We start from the raw sequence: 19,209 nt of genomic DNA on the forward strand, positions 1-19,209 counted from the left end.
AAATATAATGCCCATACATGTCTGGCAGCCAGACTGGCCAACCTCTCCTGTATAGTAAGAGCACCTGCAGTGGTGGTCGCAAAACCTCCAGGCTTATTCCTATCTTTATGAATTCTTATTTAATATTATATTAATTATATATGTACTATGTATAATTTTGTTAATAATGATATTAATCGTGTTAATAGATAATAAATACTGGTTATTTCATTTGCAGTCCAGAATGTTTTAGATTTTAGACAGAAACCTGTGTGCCTGCATGTATTTGGTGGGGAGGGGTTCAAAAGCAACAGGAAGAGGGCCTTAAAAAGGCAGGCACGTGGATAAAATCGACATCCAGGAAAGAGGCAGGGCAATGACTAGGCCAGCTTCCTTCAGTTTCAAAGTGTCATCAATAAGCTTGGAATAATATTGCACACGATTATGGTACCTTATGGTTTTCAGGTTATTTTCACATCTTTTAAATTATTTGATTGTCACAGCAAACCTGTGAGAATGGTAGGCTAAAACATCGTTCGCATTCTCCGTGTCAAGTCAAGTCATAGAAAGACTGTGCATTGTCTCATATAACAGCTATCCAGAACATTCTTCCTCAGTCAGTTTGGTCTTGCCCAACTCCTAGGTGTCTTTTTTGAGGGAATAGGTAGGTGATGGTATCTGCCAAAGAAGCTTGAAGCAGTGGGAGTTCCCTGTTCTCTTACAACCTCACTATCAGGTTAGAAGCAAGTTTCAACTAAGCTGCTACACCTGCGGGTGATTTTTAGGTAAACGTTTGCTGGCCAGCGGCACAAAACGGTTGGTACAGCCTGGGCTATAAGCTCCAAGCTTTGTGTTTTTAGGTGTCCTTGTACAGCTTTCGAGGAATGCTTACGCAAAGCTGACGACACAGCGTGGCAGAGGAGGTTCTTGGTCTTTCAGTTACCATCAGAGGCTTAGGCTTTACCAGATTATTACACCCTGTTCATTCAAGGGTGGAGTGTCTCTAAAACATTTGAGCAGGCTCACTTACTTGAATCCTTTAATTACACCAGTGTGATCCTCTTTCTAACATTCATCATGCTAATTAGCAAGCTACTGATTCCACCAAAGAAAATCCATCCAGTAGGTAATGAGCAAAGGGTCCCCAAAGCATTTGTCTGTCGTAACCACCTCTCAAGTATGGGCTTCCTGGTTGGAGCCCACCAGACCTGCCCTGGACAGTGCACTCCTACTCCCATCAAGGTTAGTGCCTAGCCTAAGCACTGTCACAGACTATCACAGGCTGTTCGCTGAAATGGTTCCAAAAGTGTATTATAGATGTTCAGACACATCTAGGCTGTTGAGGTATCTTGGAAGGTTACATTACTATTTGTGTACTCTTTTCAGTAAAACAGAGAAATGTGCTTGTTAGCAGGCACATGAATTTGATTAGAGAATAGTCTTGACAAAATGTGGAAAGTGGGTTTTGCCCAAATTAATGCAGCGTGCGTAGGACATGTGTGTATTATATCTGCTCAGTGCTTGTTTGCGCTATATCAACTTCATACAGCCTGAAGACTGAGTGAATCTCAGGTGTAATTTTCTAAGAAAAAATGAGGGCTAAAGATTTAAACATTTCTGTTACTACTGAGGTAAAGCTAAGGTTTTCACACCCACCCATACGTACAAACACTTTAAACAAGGTACAGCCTGGTGAATGCTCTGTGCAAATATTTACAGATTCAAGTATGTGGTAGATGCAGTTTGGTAGTTAAACTTGATATAGATGATTTGGGGGGATAGGTTGGATATATTACCAGTGGAATAGGTGTGAGACAATGGCATGCATGTATATATTTTTTCTAAATTTTCATTCAAATTTAGCCTATATGTAGCTATAATCTATAGCTATCCCCAAAACTAAAAGTATATTGAATTTTCCACTCTGCTTACCAACATGTGGTGGTAGTTAACACATGTGGTAGCAGTTGAAGAACAATTCATAGATAAGCTTGTCCTGGAAGCAGGTAAAGAAGAGAGTCAGGTAGCGGGGAGCTCTAGCAGCTGGCCCAGGCAGGATGATAAGTCAGATAGAAAGAGTGAGAGCACTGCCCTCCCAAAAGTGAAGGAGGAAGCCTCAAGGACAAAGAGCTGGCCAGCAGTATTGAAGCTGAAGACGGAAGCCAAGTAGGATAAGGGCTTGACTTTTCGCAATGAGGAGGTCCTTTGTGACCTTCCCACAGAAGAGTGAGGTAGCATTGAGTCGAGGAGTCTGAGGAAATGTAGGCTGATTTTTAAATAATAATGGTAATTTTATTTATAATTTATCTGATGTGCCTGGTCCTAAGCACTTTAGATGCATTAATTAACCTTATAGAATCTGTACTTTTCTCCTCCCATTTTGGTCTATGCCAGAATTGAGGCACAGAATAATTTGCCCAAACTCATGTGGGTGGGGAGAGTGAAGAGTGGGGCAGAGCTAGGATTCTAACCCAAGCGTGGCTCCACCACTGGAGATTTTAACTGCCGTTCCACGCTGAAGCTTTGCTGCAGAGGAGAGAGGTCTGTGCTTATGTGTTCCTTGTCCCGTGTTGGGTGATGGTGACACAGAGACAGTCCCTCGCATTGCGAAAATCTTACAAGGTTTGTTGGGAGGATGGGTCAACAACACATGTAGTTTCCATTGCTGTGGTGGAGTCAGGACACAGGAAGGCAGGGGCCAGTTTTCGTTGTTGGAGGTGGGAGAGGAGAATGAGGAAAGGCCTCTTGGAGAAGATGACCCTTAAACTGAGGTTCACATTGGCACACTTCAGAGTGGTGGTTTAAAAAAACCAGGTATGAGAAGCTGGATTTCATTCTTAGGTCTACTTCTTTGTGTTTTTATCAAATTTTCTAAGTACCCTTCCCCCCATGGTTGAAAACCGATTTAAGCAAACATGCCATGTGTTTAAGTCTCCAGCGAGTTTGTCATAACAAGGTATTCAACCCACAAATGTGAACGTTTTGTTGTTGTTATTTGTTTTGGCTAGGTGGGTCAGTATGCTCTATTACTCATAATTATATACAGCATTCTCTTTAGAGAAAGAAAAACCAAAGACTTCCCTCGCGTATTCTGTTTTAAGAAAAAAGCAAACACATATACACAGCAACATAGTCAGTATTTTTGGTTAAAAAATGCAGCAACCATTATGCTTTCTGTAATGGGTGGGAAAGACTCTTCTTCCATAATCATTTCTGTGCTTTCATTAAAAGCACCTTACGAGAAATGAAATTGTTGCCTAAATGAGGAGAATGGGGAAATCAGCAAAAACATCGTTCTGGAAATCTTGCCGGCCCTTCTGAGTGACTTTCCTTCTGTGCCACAGGTGCCCTCTCTCCATTATGTGGTTATGTGATATAACTGAGTTTATTCTTTCTTATTTATATAGTAGTTTTGTTATCTGTTCTTTAAAAGCAAGCAAATTATAACTTTTTTAAACTCAATAAATTCCATAAAACAAAGTTGTGGGGTTTAAAAAATTTCTTTTTACTGAAGTCTGGTTGATTTACAAAAGTTGTTTTAATACAGTATCTCACTATTGTTTCTACTTTAGGGTTTATTGACCTAAATAATAGTAAGAACCATGAACTAAATGGTTATCATATGTGCAGGGTCCTTTACCCACATTTTCGTTAATCTTCACAATTCTGCAAGGTAAATTTACTCATTTAACAAATGAGAAAACAGCTTTGGAGAGATTTCTTAAACTACGGAAAGGTGACTAAACGCCCAGTGGGGGAAGCTGGTCTGAGAGAATGAGGCCAACACACGGGGAAGCAGCAGAGGTGAGGGAGAGCCTGCAGTGAGCGAAGGAAGAGAGCTCAGGTGGACCGGCTGGCAGACTGGCTGGTTGGCGCCGGGGCTCTGGGTGCCCGGTGCCCCGGTCTTGTGTAAGTTAGCCTTCTCTGTCTGTGTGGGTGCGTGTTTACTTACAGACACTTTATGGCAGGGATTTGCACTCATTACAGCAGTCAGGCAGGTGGCATTAAGGGGAAGAGTGGGTTTGGTGTCAAGATGAGTGGTTAGGACCGTGGCAAATTAGAGAGCATGTGACTTACCTGAGGGGGGCGGGTACCCTCCCCCCCAGCTGGTTACTGCCCTTAGGACGTGTGGCGGAACCAGTGTTCGACAGATCTTCTGGTTTCTTCAGAGAAGCCATATGTCTGGAATTTGGGGGTGATTTCCATCCTTAAAAAAAAAAAACCACTACTTTGCCCCACCTCCCCAAAAAAAAACCCACGAACTAGAAGGTGGCTTTGTGCTTTGCAGCCTTGGTCACTGGCCTCCGTTAGCTGGTGGGAGTGGGGCGGAGGCAGCGCCGAGCTCCTAGGCTTGTGAGAGAGGGCTCCTTGGCTACCTGAGGAGCCTTTGCAGCCGCTGCCCGGGCTGAGCCAGGGCAAGGGCGGTACTTATAAATGTCCTCATTTAAGTTTTACACCACAGGGGATGTAAATGTTGGACTGTCAGGATTATCTCATTGCAAGAATAATTTAAATTCAAGTTGATTTTTTAAAAAGATTCATGGAATGAGATATTTCAATTCAGTGAATTTTTTAGATGACATAAATTCCTTTAAAACTCACTTTAAGAATGAAGGATATCAAACTGCCTACTTTAACAAACAGTATATTAAACATAATATTTGGGAGGGGGTGTTGAAGGACATTATTAGCATATTATCCTATAAATTTAGGTTTTGTCCAGTAGAAAATAAGCGGTGGATGAGCACTTTTTAATGTCTCTACGGGCGGTATAAGGAAATACTGAGGCCGTTGCTTTATTAAAAGGTAAAAGATGTATATTGTTAGGGTGAATTCTGTCCTGGGTCAGTCCTGCTTCACTCCTCTTGTTTCGGCATAATAATAGGACCTTTTGTCCTGGATGATAAATTATTTGGTCACCCTATATAACATTAATATGTTTTTTAGTTGCTGGTCCCTTTCTCATAAAGGTGGAATGAGGCAAGGGTGCTGGATGGCTTTGCTGCTTCTTGTAAAATAAAATTAATCACTGAAGCAAAGGCATCTTCACCTCAGAGTGACTCTGTCAGCCTTCCCTGAAGGATCTTTGCTGTTGCTGTCAGGGTTTTTACTTGTCAGCACCATTTGAAGCGTGATTGGTTATTTCTACATCATAGCTTTCAAAGGCATCCTCCTCGTTAACTTTAACCTCCTCTCACGTCTGTATCACATTTAATTTGTGGTATGTGATGGCGGCATAGTCAAGGATCTATACTAAACATTCTTCATAATCGTCCTTAAAGGACACTTAGCAAAAGGGAATAAAACATTGATTTTAGAAAAGCACATTTCCGGGCAGACATCTTTTATTGTATAAAATTGGAGATACTGGGTGCTGCTTTCCGGATGTATCACTTTTTTTCAGAAATCATTTTTATAGTGAATCACATGCTGAATAATATGATATCCCACATCTTTTCCAACTTGGAATAAATATATAGTCAGTATGTTAATCAAGTTTGTGAATGAAAAAGTTTGAAGATGTAGATAAAATCTGAAAATGACAGATTGAGAATTCAGAAAGATTTTAATGGCTTAAAATAAGGGCTGAAACATTAAAAGACTAAATTTAACGGGTCAGAATATGAATTTCTGCATTTAGATTCAAAATAATAGCAGTTATGCAAGTACAGGAATGAGGAAACTTAGCACAGCTCATATGCAGAAGACCTAATGGGTTTGTTTTGAACATGAGCTCAGTATAAGCTAATAGGAAGTATTGACTGTTTAAAAGTTAGCACAAACTTTCATTTCTGGTGGTTTGTGAGACTAGATACTCTAAACTGCTCTTCCACCACAAACTAGAAATAAAAATGCTAGGTAAATTATATAAAATATGGCTTTAAATGGCAAGAAAGAAACATTGGCCTGAAAGTGAAAGTGAGAACTCAGAGAGGTAAGCAAAACATCCAATATGAGAACACTTGCTGAATTCAGCAAATGTGTGTTTTGATTTTCTTGGTCTCCTATTGCTTTGGAGACAGGAGACAAAGCCCAGAGTCCATGCTAGGGAAAAACGTTTAATAGAAGATGTCTCCACATAAATGTGGGACCACCTAAAGGCTACTTTCACAGTGTAGCGTTCAAACTAGAAATACCACTTTTCCCCTCATGTCCTCCCAGCCCCCAGCGATTCTAAGGAAAACTGCCTATCTGATATTTCATAACCAATAACCAACATTCATGCAGGTTTACAGTCCTAATTCAGACCTACCTGGGTAGGCCAAAAAAGGGGCAAATACATATAGTTGTAAAGTGGTTCCAGCATAGTACCTCAAGGCAGAAGCAGGTGCAGATTCTTTCTGGAGGAATCTTGCTTTAACCCAGGCCTCAAAGAGTTCAAAATATATCACTACAAGAAAATTTAACTCAGAGTCAAAAATTATAAAACAGACAAGTAAAGCAAAGTATCATGAATAGAACGAGCCAAAATAGTAGGAACAGAATTAGACACGTAGTGATCTCAGATATAGTTGTCAGACAGAGAATGTAAAATGACTTCGTTTCAAAGAAATGAGAAGGTTGGGGCTTTCCTGGTGGCGCAGTGGTTAAGGGTCCGCCTGCCGATGCAGGGGACGCGGGTTCGTGTCCCGGTCCGGGAAGATCCCACATGCCGCGGAGCGGCTGGGCCCGTGAGCCATGGCCGCTGAGCCTGCGCGTCCGGAGCCTGTGCTCCGCAACCGGAGAGGCCACAACAGTGAGAGGCCCGCGTACCACAAAAAAAAAAAAAAAAAAAAAAAAAGAGGTTAAAAATGTGAGTAAATAGCAAGTGAATATAAAAATGACAAAGGAGGTCTGAAAAAACTAAATAGAGCTTTGAGAAATTAAATATATAATTGGAATTTAAAAATCAACAAACAAGCTTAATGGTAAATTTTGACATAGGCAAAGAGAGAATTAGTCAACTGTAAGACAGTTCTGAGCTTTTCGACTGTGACCTATAGTAAGGAATTCATTTACTGACATGTGTATACATATGACACATGTGTGTAATTTAAGCCAAAGTTTTGAGAAACCGATCATATCCTCCTAAGGGTAGTGTTCTGTGCTATTTTTTCTTTCTAATTTACTCTTTTTCATTAAAAATAAAAGTTGGATTTAATCTAGGAAATTTTATGAACCGCAATGGTCATGACCAAAGTTTTGAAGATAACTGATTTGAATCAAGTTGAAAGTATGGATACTCTACAACCTAGCATATGGCCACCACTGTTCATAGCACTTTATGTGGCCCACCACAAAAAAATCTGGAAGAAAACAAAACATCGATTGTGTAAAACATAACTATGGTGTGGTGTTTTTTTTGTTTTTGACCTCGTTGCGCGGCTCGTGGGGATCTTAGTTTCCCAACCAGGGACTGAACCCAGGTCCTCAGCAGTGAAAGTGCAGAGTCCTGACCACTGGACTGCCAGGGAATTCCCTATGGTGTGGTTTATACAGTGGAGTACTGTAGGACTGGGGTGATACTGAAAATGATGAACAACCAATACAGCATGGGCACCACCCCGTCAGAGTGGATGCTGCCCGGAAACAGCCAGCCCCAGCCCGCACCTGTGCATGTCAGCCCTTTTCCCAGCTTTGAAAATGAATGGATCACTGATTCAGACATCAACATAATGTTGAGTGGAAAAAGCAGGATGCAAAAAAGATCGTATATAGTCTGATTCCATTTATATGAGGTTCAGAGATTTGAGCAAACTAAATAGTATATTGTTTAGGGATACACAAACATGTGATTAGACTGTTTTTTAAAAGGCAAGTGTACACACAGAATTTAAGAGTTATTACCTGTTAGTGGAGGATGAGGGAGTGGATAAGGAAGCATCAAAAGGAGCTTCAGAGGTGTTAGTAATTTAGTTTTTCTTCGTAAAATTGCTTGTGGATACACGAGTGTTCCTTTGTAATTCTTTATATTTTGTACCTGTTTAACATTCAATGAAAATAATTTAATTTTTAAAAAAGCCAAGGAGGGATCAACACAGGTAATAAATCTTTTGTGCTGATCAGGCCATTTTTGGAAAGGCATCTTTAGTTTTGGGGGCCAAATTTTATGAACATTAGCAAACTGGAATATGTCCAGAGGAAAACATCCAGGGTAGTGGTATAAACGTGGTCTCGAGCCTTTCATTTTTCAGATGCAGATCACGTGGATTCTGAGTGTGGGGAGTTTTGTTCTCCCCCAGTCTGTTGGCTAGTAGAAGTGGGAAGTGAACTCTGGTCTGTAAACTCTCAGGGTCATGTGCTTTTGCTGCACTGTGCAGAAAGGCGTTCCAAAAAAAAGTCCCACAGTTGTTCTGTAGTTTGCTAAAGGTTTTGTGTTTTTCTGTCAAATGCTGTAATTGTAGACCCTGTGGCATGGTGTAATATACCAAATAACAGCTCAGAAACGGGATCTTTCATTGCTGGGTCAGGCAAGCCCTCTGCTGTCCATAGCTCCTAAGGGCAGCTCTAGACTCAGGTTGTGTCCATCGCAGGGACACACACACGGGTAATTTAGTTTGGTGCCTTTTGGGGAGAGGCAGGCTCAGTCCAGGGTTTGCTCTTTGGCTGTGCAGGGAATCAGTTTGACCAGGGCCTTAGCTAGATAAAAGCATGGAGGGCTGGGCAGATTGTGGCCTTTGTCTAGGTAATGATTACTTGAAGTAAAGGAGTAAATTAGCAATTACTGAGTGTCTGCAGTGTGCTAGCTGTTGTTGGGCATTTAAGACAATTTTTTTAGAGCAGTTTTAGGTTTGCAGTAAAACTAAGGGGGAGTTAAGATTTCCCATTTACCCGCTGCCCCCCTCACACGCATAGCCTCCCCATTGTCAACATTCCTCACCAGAGTGGTACATTTGTTACAGCTGATTAACCTACAATAACACCTCTTTATCACCCAAAGCCCATAGTTTACATTGCAGTTCACTTTTGGTATTGTACATTCTGTCTGTTTGGACAGACGTATCCAAATGACATACACATAATGATAGGTATCCACCATTGTAGCCTCATACCAAGTATTTTCACTGCCCTAAAAATCCTCTGTGCTCTGCCTGTTCACCCCTCCCTCTCTCCTAACCCCTGGCAATCCCTAATCTTTTTACTGTCTCCATAGTTTTGCCTTTTCTTCTATGTCATATACTTGGAATTATACAGTGTATAGCCTATTCATATTGGCTCTTTCACTTAGTAATAGGCATTTATGTTTCTTCTGTGTCTTTTCATGGCTCATTAGCTCATTTCTTTTTAGTGCTGAATAGTATTCCATCGTCTGGATGTAGTTTATTTATCCATTCATCTGTTGGAGGACATCGTGGTTGCTTTCAAGTGTTGGCAGTTATGAATAAAGCTGCTGCAAATGTCCATGTGCAGGTTTTGTGTGGACATAAGTTTTTAACACCTTTGGGTAAATACCAAGGAGAGCAGTTGCTGGATAGTATGGTAAGAGTATGTCTAGTTTTGTAAGAAACCACCAAACTGGCTTCCAAAGTGACTGTGTCATCTTGCATTCCACCAGCAATGAATGAGTTCCTGCTGTTCCACAGTCTTAGCAGCATCTGGTGTTGTCAGTGTTCTGGATTTGGGCCATTCTAATAGGTGTGTAGTGGATCCCATCGTATTAATTTGCATTTCCCTGATGACATATGCTGTCGAGCATCTTTTCATACGTTTGTTAGTCATTTTCACATAAAAATATTCTGTTCCATTGGGAAGAAAGTGGTCTTACCCCATCTTACTGATGTGGAACTTAGGGAAGGATGGCTGAAATCGGTATTTGGGGGAGAGAAGGCCTTCCTGTCAGGAGAGCCAGCTCGCCGAGTCCTGGCTAGAGGCAGTGTTTGGGAGAGGTTAGGAGCACAGACTGCAGTAGCAGGGCTGGGCACATGTACAGACACTCTGCTGTTCGCTGGCTGGGGGACATAAGTTATCTGACTACCTCAAGTCTCTCGCCTCATCAGAAAACAAGGGATTGTTCTGAGAAGTAAATGAATTAATATGCATAAAGTACTTAGAACAGTGGCCTGGCACGTAGAAAAGGCTACAAACTGACGTGTTTAGAGAAATGTTTTCCTGACTCTGGCTTATGGCAAGCAGTTCTCCTGGTCTCTGTGGCCCTGTAGCAGAGCCTGCCCTCAGGCTGAAGGGGGTGAGGTAGCTACATCCAGTCTGGTTTCCCCGGCATCCCAAGTTGGGTTCTCCCCGCACGGAGAAGGTAGGCGTGGCCTTGATGATTTACATACGTCAGGCCATCCTCCTGCAGGATCCTGCATCTTCCAGGGCCATTGAGATGTTGCCAATTAAAAGACACACAGCTGCACTTAGTCCTAAGAGCTTGCTATGCAGATGAGAAACTGAGACTCAAGGAGGTTATGACTGTTCCAAAGTCACTTCAGCAGAGCTGGGATTAGGACGTGGTCTGTGCTACCTCCAGAACGTGTAGAGGACGAGGCCAGTTTTCTCTGTGGAGCCATGGTCCACTGTGTGGATGACCTCATGTTTCTTGGGTCATCTGGACCATTGAGACTCCTGGGTTCCACATGCCCTTTGGGGCCTATGAGGTGCAGACTGTGCCGGCTTCCGAGTCATGCCAGGGCAACTTGCCTCTTCTGTGAGTACCTCTGCTGCCCGCTCCTCTTAACCCAGTTTCTTTCTAAATTGTGCGGAGATTAGACATCATTGGCTTCTTCCGTGAGTTTCCCTCGTGCCTGACCTATCGTGTCCTGTGGTCATTGGCTTCTCACAATCCTGATGAAGTTCTTTGTTACTTGCTGCCACTTCTGTTGGCTTTAATAATTTTCCCTTCTTTATTGCCATTTCCCCCCTTGTGACCCTTGTGTGTTTCTGCCATATTTCCTGTACCTGGGGGTCCATCACTAGGCAGTGAGCTGGTACGAAGGGGGACATGGTATGAACCGAATCAACGATATGTCATGTGATCTGTGCAGTCTTGCCTCTCAGCTTTCTTTTGATGAGCCTGGAGCCAAACAGGACATTATTAACACAGCATTGCAGTCAATACCATATGCTTTCCGCAAGGGGAGAGAGTATACCAGAAATGGACCAAAAACTGTGGGAGACTGTAATTCCAGAAATGATCTAAGGACGTCCCTTCCCTAAAACACTAAGGCAGGAAATGATACGGTTTCAGAAATAGGTAAAGTGTGGTCTGCACAAGTGCCTGGCATAAGTAGTGTTTAAACATAAAGATACTCTTTTCTTCAGCTTAAGGTAGCTTTGTTGCTTACGCTTTTCTTTTCACCGAAATGAGGACATTTATTCAAGATTAACATAATCATGAAATAGTGCAATTTAGGAAATTAGATAATTATTTAAAGCATGCTTGAACATGCCAACATACTATAGTAATTTTCAGTTTTAATAGTAGAATATTCCTTGCTCTCTATTTTTTGCCTTTTAAACATATGCTAAAAATTTTCTACCAACTCTCGTTTTAAATGGAGAATGAAAATCATTGTCACTTGAAACTAATTCGTGTTATTTAAAAAAGAAATCCCTCATATTTGAACTCACTCTTCTTTATGGCAGGGTCTTTTTAAAATGAGTTCTTTTGAGACCATTAGGAAAAAAAATGGGAGAAAGTTTAAAACGTCCATGCAGAGAACCTTCCAGTCAGAACTGTCAGGTCTTTAAAAGCAGTCTTGGGATTTTTCTTGTTGTTTGGTAACAGTATTGAACAGATGGTTAATTGATAGCAATAAAGCTGGATAATCAAATCTGATAAGTTAAGAAGAGGTTAACTAGAGCAATCTGTAGTATTTAGAAAAATGGCCAGGGTGATTGGGGAGTGGTGGCTGAAATCAACATTTGAGATTTCATTTGTGTTAATACAAAAATAAAAAGCTACAAGTTTGTTTGCTAATTAACAATTGTTTTCTTTCATTTAAAAAATAACCCCCCTCCCACCTACCCCCACCCCGATCCAGTCCTTCCTTGTAGGGAGAAAAGGAAGGGAGAAATTTGTCAGCCAGCTGCCTGCATTGCCACCTCAGGAAATAGCATGTCAAATTCCTGCTTTCTCTAGACCCTCCTCCTGGCCTTCCCTTCATCCTCATTTATTGAGTGTGCCAGATTTGGTGCTAGGTGCTGGGACTATAAAGGAGAAATGAGACATAATTCCGTGGCAGTAGGGGAGTGGGTCTAACAAATAACACAGAACAGCGTGGAAACCTCCGAAGAATCCTTTCAGTTTGTTTAGAGAAATTGTATGTGCTGAAGGGCTGTTCACAACCTTATCGGGGCTTTTTTTTTTTTTTTTTTTAACCTTTGTAGTTTACTTCATTTAAATTAAAAGCCAATTAACTTCTTTGTGTTTTTCCCAATCTCAGAAGGCATCTCTTTCAGAGGGGTGTAGCGATTCCGCCTAAATTCTTCTGCAAACTCACTGTGCCTTTGCAGAGCCTTGTACTTTCTGAGCAGCAGTAAAGACAGCTTTATAATGTCTCCTTTGCAGAAGGAGCCTGCTTCTGCTTCCTTTTCCATTCTTCAGGTCTTTTTCCTTCGTAACATTTCTATCAGTTTGATGTTTTCTCTTAAAACTTTGGCCCAGCCATGTGTTCTGTCCTAATCACTGCACCACACCAAGGATCATACTGTTCCTTTCTTTAATACGTCCCAGTATCACATTTGTCTGATAAGTGTTCTATAGGGAAACACAGCTTCTGTTAGTGTGGTTATGTTTGTCTTTAATCTATACGCATTTAACAGTGTGTTTGGGTTTTTGCCAACTCCAATTGGAGTAAAAGATCTTCAGTAAAGACACCTAGATAATTTGGAGAATACTTTATCCAGACTCTGTAGTTCATCCTCTGAAAACAACTCTCTGGTGTGTGGGATATGAACGTGTTATCCAGGGGAAAGTAATCATTGGATAGCTTGTCTTGGTAAAGTTTATAAAATGCATTTGTAAAATGCATTGGTAAAGTTTATAAAATGCATTTCTCAAATTGGCCTAAAGAAAAATGATTGCTCAGCTATTTAAAAGACAATTGATCGTGTCCTTTGCTTGTCCTATCCTTCTCCTTTGTTATTCTTCTGAGTTCCTGTATGACATTTAATAACAAATCAGAAGACTAAAGTAACAAGGATGCATTTGAATACCTATGGTTTATGGATCAGTTTATTAGGCCAGAAAGGGAAGGGGCAATAGAGTGAGAACACTTATCACTAGGACCTGCCTGGGTTATGTGAACTAACCTGGGATGGGAGTCTGGTAGGAAAAAAGCAGGATCTTTGAAATCTTGTGCACCTGAATTCAAATCAGGTGAACCTGGAAAGGAACCAAATCTTTCTGAAATCTTAGTTTCCTCTTCTGCCAAATGGGGACTGTAGGATTTACCCTCACAGGGTTGTGAATAGTGGCTGGATTGTACAGTGCGTGGCCAGGCACTTATTTACTGTGTGCCTATTATTACTTCTTAAAGGGCAGGGACTGTGTTCAAATCAAGTCATCTAATCTTTCTGAATCTCAGCTTTGTTATCTGGGGACTTCTAACACATTAATATGAAAAAGCTCAGAAAATTTACAACATAATACAAGTATAATGACTTATTTCACAAAGGCTTCCTGAATATCCACCAGGATATGAACTCTACTATAGGCTTTCTTTTTCAAGTCTCTTTGGTGCTTCCAAAACATTTATTAGGTATTATTATTACTAGATATTAGTTACATCTCACAAATATTGCACAGTTGATAGAAAGGAATACATATCTTATTTACCTTTATAATTTCTCCTGTATTTTAAATGTAGTAAGGGCTTAGTAAATGTTTATTAAAAGTGAATTTTTTTGTTGTTATTACCATTGCCCTCTGCTTTACAAACTGATATAGCTGATAGCATCATAATGGATTCATTTCCACAGAAAATCTACCTCATTGTCTCTGTAGTCATTTTATGGTTTTAACATTACATATGGAATATGTAAAATCCAAGATACTTTTCTTATTACCATCGTATGTTGCTCTTAGCAGAGCTGAATTATATTCAGAGATGTACGATGTCTGTGAGTTTTCGTATCGAAGAAGAAAAAAAAAACTTTGAATGTTCCTACCCTTCTTTCCAATTTTTGTATTTGTGGTTTTAATTTATTTTGTGAATACTTATGAAAATGTGCTATCGCATTTTATTTACAGTTGGGTATTTAGAGTTGAATATTTAGATGGTTTTCTCTTTTCCGTAAGAAAGAAGTGTGCTTTTTGAACTTTTCTGGCATCTTGGAGAGTAGAGAGTAGCTTCCTCCAAACCTTTAGACTTTTTCTTATATCACCTGTGAGACTTGAACAGCCAGAGCAGTAAGCTCTTTTCTGGTTTCTACAGTAATAAAAATGACCCTACTGTCCATTGATTACCCATCCTGGTGGGCCTAGTTTGGAGGAAGGAAGAGAATATATCCAGCAATTAATCGGCAGCCATTAAGAGACATCTACAAGCAAATGAAGGGCCTGCGTTCTTTACTGATGAAAAAAAAAGAAAGAAAAAAAGGCAACACCTCTTGAAACTGGAATTTACTTTGCTCTTGAGTTGTTCTTAGTCATTCTGTTTTGCTTGTGCTCAGTGTATAGGAGTTGCAATAAGCTGATATTGTGTTCATTTACGTCAATAGCTTCTGTTTGCATTCTTATAGACTAATTTAAATAAAGGCTGTGTGGGTGATAGTAGAAATATTAGTTATCTATAGCTGCAAACAAGTTGCCCTGAATTTAGGGACTTAAAAACAATAAACAGTTTTTATCTCACCTTGTTTCTCTGGATTAGAAATCCAGGAATGTCCTAGGTGGGCAGCTCTGGCTCAGGATCTTTCATAAGGTTGCAGCCCTGATTTCCTCCCGTATTGTAAGTAGTCCACAGGAAGTCTTCACTGGGGCTAGGAGGTCCACTCCCAAGGTGGTTTGCTCACAAGCCTGGCAAATTTGAACTGGTTATTGGCAGGAGGCCTCTCTGTTCCTTACCACGTGGATTTCTCCATAGGGCTGCTTGAATGTCTGTATAACATGAATAAGTGATCAAAGAGAGCAACATGGAAGCTGCATAGTCTTTTATGACCTAGTCTGGAAGTCACACATCATTTCCACAATATCCTACTGGCTCTACAAGTTAACTCCACTCATGTGGGAGGAGAATACACGAGGATATGAAGACCAGGAGGCAGGGATATTTGGGGATTATCTTGGAGGCTGGCTACCAAAGTAGGAGAATGTCTGATCCTTACACATATTTAGAAGTGTCCAGTGGATGTTTAAATAACCTTAATTTTAACTTTAACAAAAATAATATAATTATTGGAATGTAGAGGTTTCCAATTTTTATCCCTTTTTTCCCAAATTGCACATGTTGGTATAAGTTGATTATTGGTCCATTTCAATTGCTTATATAATACCTGTTTTTCAGAGATGTAGTCATAGAATTATATCTAGGTAAAAGAAATCGTTTAGCTAGGCAGGGCTTTCACTGATGATAAGCTCAGCACCTCTCAACAACCCGTTACCATTCTGTAAAACCCTCTGAATTCATCAAGCCCTCAGTTGACATTTACTAAGCACCTCTGATGTGCTAGGCAATATCAGTGCAAAAGGTCTCTGCCCGCAAGCAGAGCCAACAGTTTGTTATAATCTGTGCTAAATATTACAGTAGAGATACATAGTGGAGATGGTGAGGTCGGTCTTTGAAGGTCATGGGCTCTGAAGTCCGTTTGCCTAAGTTCAGCTCCTGGCTCCCCTACTTATTAGCTGTATGACCTTGGACCAGTTATTTAACCTTTCTATTGAGTTTTCTTTCCCGATCTTCCCTTATTACAGCCTGCCTACCTCATCAGGCTGTGAGGATTTAGGAAGCAGTGCCAGTGAGTAGTGTTAGCCAGCCACTTGGGAGCACCTGGAATGATCAGTTTGGATGAGGGAAGGTTCCAGGGGCTGCGAGACTTTTGGGTAGTTTCTTGGAGGGTGAGTTGGTGGGGCCTCGGCACGGGACACCAGCATGAAGGAGGGCTAGAGGCCGAGAGGCTGAGCCGTGGGTGAGGCTGGGCACGTCATGTGGTGGCTTCGGGAGGGTGTCTGGAAATGAGCTAGCGGCATCCTCTGCGAGGATGCAGAGAGGCTCATGTAGAGCACCGGGGCGTTGTCCACTCTCTGAGAGCACCCCAGTTTAAATCTCAGCTTTCTTAACGCCTCTGTGAGTACTCTCTCAGTTGCCAGATCTTACGTCTGTATTTGCAGTGAGGAAAATATTGTCACTGCAGTTACGGGCCAAACAAAAGAAGTTTGAACTTCTTTGGTGGAGGCTTTTAAAAACACTAGAATGATAGGATTTGTTCTTTTTTTGTTTGCTTTTTTAAAGTGGTCTGGCTAAAGGGTGGACGATGGGTTGAATAGTTAGGATGGTTGCAGTAATTGGTGGGGAGACGATTGAGACCTCACTGGGGACTAGAGAGGTGAGGAGAGGTTTATCAGAGCTGAGTCCTGAGGACTGAGTCCTTCCTGTCGGGTGTGGCATTTCCCACATTCCTAGGCCACCGGCAGAACTAGGACACATGCCGTCCTATCCTAAAGAGCCTCGACTCATCCAGAATTTTACAGTTATAAAAATCTGAAAAGGAGAGATTTTAATGTCAGCATATATGTAAGTTAGTGTCATTTTGAATTATATATGAGGGAATAAGCACCATAATCATCTTGGCCTTTAAATGTCTGGCTCTGGTAGTGATAACGTTATTTTATGGACAAAAGAAGATAACGATTATGTCAATTCTAGAAACTACTTTTCAGGTGCCACTTCCCATTTCCAAAAAACTTTCTTGAAAACAAAACTTAAAAGAGTGGTGAGGCTTTAAAGAAGAAAAGATGGATAGGAAAAGAAATTTTGAATTAGATAAATAAGAATCCCTTTGCCAACCAAACTGGATTCCAGATAGCTTCTAGGCCCAAGGTGGGAATCAGGGTGGTGAGTCTATTTCGCCTCTTCTCACATGGCTCTGAATTCGCCACCCAGTCCTCTGCCAGTCCTGTCTCCCAGCAGAGTTGACCCTTCCTCACTTTTTGGGTGATATAATGGTCCGTGGACAGGCTCTTTTACCAAAGGTGCATCAGCTTCAAATGTGTCTGTCTTCTAGCTTCTTTAGGAGGTAGGTCTAGTTGAAGCCAGATGGCTCTAACCCATCTAATAGAAGAGGATGAAACAGGAATTCTATGGTATCTAGTTGGCTTAAAGCCTGTTCATTTTCATTAGAAAAATATTTTAATGTGACTGCTACTCTCTCTCTTTTAAAACTTGGAAGCATGCACTAATGCACTTTTGCAGTTGCAGCTATAACACCATGGAAAAAGTAATCTGGAAATGAATGGCATTTTTATAACAACTATTAACTTATATGAAGTACTTGTCTAGTAACCAGATTTGGAAACAGTGTCTCCGTCCAGGGCTGTAGAAGCTGAGCAGGGAGAACCTGGCTCTGGAAGGGAAAACTTTGGACTGACTTCCCGCTTCCTCAGTTGTGTTTGAAATGTATATATGTATATTTTTTCTTTTTTTTTTTTTTTCAAAACAGCACATCAAAAATTTTTGTTACAATTCAACATGCTGTTCTAACAGTGCTGTGGCCAAGTCACCCAACGTTTTCTTCACTTTCCTTCCACACAAGTTAATTTGTTTCGCAAAGTGGAACTAAAGTATATTCAAATCATTCAAATGCAAGCTACATAGATTCCTTATAAGTTACTGTATTAAGGTAGAAAAGAGATGCAAGAAAAAAAGACATCACAGAACTTACAGGATATCAAAATACTGGTACACAGTCTTTCCCAAGCTGCTTCATAATGATCCTAAAATTACCAGCATGAAAAAATAGTACAAGAATAAGGTTTATGGCTCCTTCAACTCTGTGTCTGTCATAATAATTACTGTAATACTTATTGTTGTAATAATTCTCATAATTATCCTCAGAGGGCTTCCCTGGTGGCACAGTGGTTAAGAACCCGCATGCCAATGCAGGGGACTCGGGTTCGAGCCCTGGTCCGGGAAGATCCCACATGCCACGGAGCAGCTAAGCCCGTGTGCCACAACTACTGAGCTTGGGCTCTAGAGCCCACAAGACACAACTACTGAGCCCACGTGCCACAACTACTGAAGCCTGCGTGCCTAGAGCCCATGCTCCGCAACAAGAGAAGCCACCTCAATGAGAAGCCCGCGCACAGCAACGAAGAGTAGCCCCCGCTTGCCACAACTAGAGCAAGCCCACTCACATCAACAAAGAGCCAATGCAGCCAAAAATAAATAAATAATTAACTAATTAATTAATTTAAAAAAATTATCCTCAGAAGGATCTCTACGAAACCGGCAAAAATGACAGCTACATCTAAATCTTTGCTCTCTTGATCGAGTCTCAGTGTCATTCTGCTGTGGTTCTCTTTGAGAGTCAGACCAAGGAACTCCTTTGCCATAGCGTTTTTTTAATAGATTGGATCAGCCCCTCCATCTTATCTCTCTGATCAGTTAACACAGTCCTCACCCCTCTCCTATAGGGTATGTTTTCACCAAGTAACCACCCAGTTGGTTGAGGTGGACATTCTGGTAGAATGAATGACAATTTGATACTAGGGTCGAGCGTCAAGTTACAGAGGTTCTTTATTAACACTTCAGGCATAGGTTGAGAGGCAACTGGAATTGCCTGGGAATTTTCATCAATGGACATTTGAGGAGACTCCAGGGTCCAGGTTGGGTTAACCTCAGATGAATCCATTGGGAGTCTTGTCACAGCTTGAAGCTCCTCCTAGACCTTTGGGTTCCAGTGGAAGGTGATGCTTTAGACTCAGATTGCTACAAAGTAGCCTGGAAGAACTATAGAGTTAAGAAAGAGGGAGAAAAATCCAAGCTGACACACCATGGTGAGAGAAGAATCCAACCAATGTATATATTTTCTGATAGCTCGCATCACATTTGGGCTCCACCAGTTCTTTCTCCTTACACTATTTTTGTTTTTAATATTTATTTATTTGGTTGTGCCGGGTCTTAGTTGTGGCTCGCAGGCTCCTTAGTTGTGGCATGCATGTGGGATCTAGTTCCCTGACCGGGAATCAAACCCAGGCCCCCTGCATTGGGAGCATGGAGTTTTAACCACTGCACCACCAGGGAAATCCCCTTACACTATTTCTAATTTGATATTTCATATTATTTCATAGCTAAGAACTTAAGGATTGTT

General features: G+C 41.1%; 1 protein-coding gene and 1 pseudogene across 2 annotated transcripts in view; one reads left to right on the forward strand and one right to left on the reverse strand.

Moving 5' to 3' along the window:
- Nucleotides 1-19,209, forward strand: part of RASSF8 (Ras association domain family member 8) — a 135,487-nt gene that overhangs the window by 21,659 nt on the left and 94,619 nt on the right. The window lies entirely within an intron of this gene.
- LOC309968411 (developmental pluripotency-associated protein 3-like) lies at nt 17,071-18,878 on the reverse strand (annotated as a pseudogene). The gene is made up of 2 exons: nt 18,341-18,878; nt 17,071-17,963 (listed from the first exon to the last, which is right to left on the reverse strand). The product of its transcript is annotated as a developmental pluripotency-associated protein 3-like (transcript).

Source organism: Leucopleurus acutus, assembly GCF_964270905.1.
Source record: "Leucopleurus acutus genome assembly, chromosome: 11".
Classification (NCBI taxonomy): domain Eukaryota; kingdom Metazoa; phylum Chordata; class Mammalia; order Artiodactyla; family Delphinidae; genus Leucopleurus; species Leucopleurus acutus.